This window comes from Macrobrachium nipponense, chromosome 21 (genome assembly GCF_015104395.2).
Source record: "Macrobrachium nipponense isolate FS-2020 chromosome 21, ASM1510439v2, whole genome shotgun sequence".
Taxonomy (NCBI): Eukaryota; Metazoa; Arthropoda; class Malacostraca; order Decapoda; family Palaemonidae; genus Macrobrachium; species Macrobrachium nipponense.
The window spans coordinates 66,909,618-66,913,822 of record NC_087212.1 but is presented as its reverse complement, the minus strand read 5'-3'; the positions used below and the strand labels follow the sequence as shown (position 1 = coordinate 66,913,822).

Sequence of the window (4,205 nt, the reverse complement as noted above, 5' to 3'; positions counted from 1 at the left end):
TACCTAATCGTTTTCTGTTAAATTGTTAATGTAGTTTTGATGAAATGTCGTTGAAGAATCCAGGTTTAGGAGGTAACGTAGATTATATTCAGTGTTATGGAAGAAATGGTAAAATTGTTGAGTAGTCCATACAACTAAAAACATACTGAACTTGGATACCATAGACAGTATACCATGCAAGTATATTTACGGGAGTATACTAAGGTTCCATATCTAAATCCAAGGGTTAGGAATGGGAATTCTATGCTTAATTTCATCACAGGGTATTCGAAATCAGGACATCTTTGCTTTTTAATAAGATGGACCATCCTTACTTACTGCAGCAACCCACCACAAGACCCTCCAAACTCCTCATCACACAAACACACCCCTGCCCCTGGAAAAATTACTTTGGTATAAAATCAAGTTCTTGGGGCTACCTGCCAATTACAGGGCGAAGAAATATCCCTCGCGGTTGGTGAATTCTGCTTCAGCGGTGACTCAATCATTCCAGTTCCTCCAAGAAATCTCGATATTCCTCTTTTCTTTTCCGTCGCAGTTCTCGCTTTCCTCTTTCACTCGGCAGAATTCAAGATAAAACTTTTCTAATAACGTTTCTGATTCCTCATCTCATGAAATTCTTTACCCACGACAAATTCTCTGCCATTTAGTTTCTTCTGAAATTATACAACCTTGAACATTCAGATATACAATATTTCCTATAACGTCTTTTAAGCAGTAAAACATTTTGTGTTTTAATAAGAATTTACTTTTGGTGTCAAGTGAGTTTTGTTTGGATAAAGGTTATCTGAAACATCTTTGATGTAGTTCTATAATTTATATATATATATATATATCTCTATATAATAATATATATATATATATATATATATATATATATATATTATATATAATACGTATATATAGATATATATATGATATATATATATATATATATGTATATACATATATATATATATATAATGTATATATTATTCTATATACTATATGATAATACATGATTCATATATACACATATATAACAGTATATATGTGAAATATATATGTGTATATATATATATATATATATATAATATATATATATATATATTATATATAACGTATATATATATATATATATATATATATATATATATATATTATATATATGAGGTAAAATCCACAATAAAATTCATGTTACAAAACATATTGTCTTAAAAAGATTTTTGTACAATACTTATAGCTTTCGTCCAACTGCTCTGGACTTCATCGCTAAAATGGCAATTGTAGTGATGAAGTCTATAGCAATTGGACGAAAGCTATAGGCTTTGTACAACCTGATCCCTTCACAGCCGTAAAAGTCAGTAGCTGATAACTGCTAATTTCCCATGGATCGCCCACTTGTCTAGAATTACAACGAATCCGAAACAGCTCTTGCTCTTTATTCCAATACATAGTAATTCTTGTTTGCTGTCCCTCTCCTCGACCTGATGCATTTTAGTGGCCTAAAAACTGATGAAATAGTGCTTCAGCTGCTATGGGGCAACCAGCTGCAGCTTGCCCATAGTCAGTGATGATTGAGATGCCATAGGATGTCTGGTTTTAACGTCCAAAAAAATTTTTTTTAGGGTAACCAGTGTTCTGTAAAGTTTTAAATTCATGTTATTTTCACAAATTGAAAGAACAATAAAGATATCTTAATAATTTTAACTGAAGCAGTCGTATACAGCACACCGGTGTTTCAGAAAATTATTGATCATATTGTATATATTGTCTACTCATATTAAAAGCCTAAGACAAATATAATTCACTTTTAAATTAGTCAAGTATTGCTTACAACAAAAATTACGTATTCCGGTAAGTTTTCAATGGTGTTTCTTCATCAGAAATAATTTTAGTAGTTTTCTTCTTCAGAAACTTTGTTTTTTTTTCGGTGGCGCTATTAATTGTAGGCTTGAGACTTCCTTAAGGCAATAAGTATCGCTCTCTGGAGTTCCCTCATTGAGATGCTCTTCGCGTGGACGCCAAGGCTATTTAATTCACCTTCTAAGCACTTGAAGATGTAAATCAGAAGGAAGCTGAAAGCAGTTTGGTGTAATCCAGTAATGGAGAGTCATGTACAGCCATTACAGTAAGACTGTGTGATAGTCTGGGGAGACGCGTTGGTTTGGTCCTTGAAGGAAAATAATGGTTATTGTCTGTAACTGTCAGTATTCGTCTTCAGGTTGGTCGTCATTACCTTTTGCTGAAATATTTTGTGAACGTAGATTAATTTGCCCTTTGTTTATCCATTTTTTTTTTATATTAAATCGTTTTTGTATCCACAGGTTTATTTTTTTGTCCAAATATGTTTTGTTTACATAATTTTGTGTATTTTTATTACTCGTCTTACGCTCAAATGATCAACTATTTACTAATTCATTTCTTTGGAACGCAATTTGCCTTAAAACTGTTATAAGGTTTTAATATATATTTGTGTATTTCAAGTATTTCTTTTACTCTTTATCTTCAAAGTCTTCGTTTTTCTGTTGAGTCTGGTTATGTTGCAGTAATTTTTTTTATGTATTTGATGTATTTTATGTTCTTGCACATACCCTTGTGTTTCGTTTGGCCAGTTCCCACTATTTTTATTCAGTTCAGTTTTATCTTAATTTCCGAAAAAAATTTTCTGTCTTCGTTTTTATTCCCACAGGACGTTAATGGGCGGCCCTTTGTGGCCTTTGGTAATAGTGGTAATAGCTTGAAGCGCAGTTTTCACGATTCGTTTTTCCTTCTCATTTTTATTCCGGATTTCAGAATTTGTTTTTGGTGGGTTTCCTCATGATCGTGTTGTGAGATTGTGCTGGGTTCGCGTTTACACATTATTTTTCTCATATCTGAGTGCTTTTACATCTGTCTGGTTCATATATTTATTCTCCGTATATTATCTTTTAGTCATTATTGTGAAAATTATTTGACAATTCAAGTTATTAAGCAATATGTATCAACGTGGCCATTTTCGCAAGTTTCTTTTTTATGAATGTAAAATGCCATGTTCATTATTGACATTCAGGTTTAGATATGACAGTATAAGGATAGAAAATAGATAGTGAATAGATGTATAAAGTAGCCATAAAAATCTTGGATTTCATACGCGTATGTGGGTGTGTCAGCATTCTTATTGGTACTTGCTTCTGCTGTATATAAAAATGGAGACGATTCAGAGAAGAATAGTATAGCCTTTGTGCAAGGCCGGCACGCAAAATCGCTGAGCGTTCCATATTTTTTCTGTATGATTGTTTATTCAGTTTTTGACTTTCACTTATTTCATCGTTTACTGAACGTGGAAACTGGTTTAGAGGTATCAGCTCGGACACTGTAAATATAATACCTTTAAGATTTAAAAGAGACAAACCGCGTATATTCTTTAATACTGCCTAGGGCGATTCACGCAAGGGTGGCGTCACTGTAGTGTCTCCTACGATGCAATTAAGGGTTCATTTTAACCAATGCGGTGACAGGACGAGAGCAGACAAACACTGTTGAGCACATTGTGGATTTTGACAACCTAACCTTTGTGTTAGCCAGGGTTACAATCATAGTTTCCACTTCTAGGCCGCAGGTGTGGCTTCTTAGTGAGAATTAGGCAACTCTTTTTGGTGCCACTGTGATGTTTATACAGAATGAATTACGCTATAGCAAAATTTTAATCGGCTTTTGAAGAGCATTTTGTGTGGAAGGATGATATCTGGTTTTTTCTGTTTGACCAGACCGTAACTGAGCATATGTTTGAGGCGTGGTTTTTGTTCCAAATAAGTGGTGTGATGTAGTAGTGCTCATTCTCTTGAATCTTTTCCCTCTTCTTGCAGGGGTGCTGAAATTTAGGTGGTTCTTCATCACTACCCTTTTGCAGAATGCTTCCAGCGATGGCATGTAACTTTCACTTTTGATGCGGTATGGTATGTTAAATTGAAGATCTTTCAAGTTCATCAAAGTAAAGGTATATTTTTTGCCTTCGCTTTGCTGTATGAGGCTGTAGGTGAGTGGTTTTGGTAAGAATGTGGACCTAAAAGGGGTGGTGGTGTGGGGTTGCGAGGGAGAAATATGCAAGAGATTCATGTTGACGACTACCTTGGCTAAGAATGGTAGACGTAAGTTCTGATGTTAGGGCTAGAGAAGGCTACTGTGGATTGCACCAAGGTGAGAGGACCCCTTTGATGACTGTTAAGTGCGAATGTAAGCCTTGG

General features: G+C 34.3%; 1 non-coding gene across 1 annotated transcript; it reads left to right on the top strand.

Annotated features, from left to right (window-relative positions):
- Nucleotides 1-3,141: 3,141 nt before the first annotated feature.
- Nucleotides 3,142-3,245, top strand: LOC135198211 (U6 spliceosomal RNA). Its single transcript, XR_010310753.1, has one exon. It is a non-coding gene; the product is annotated as a U6 spliceosomal RNA (small nuclear RNA).
- The last annotated feature ends 960 nt before the right edge of the window (nucleotides 3,246-4,205 follow it).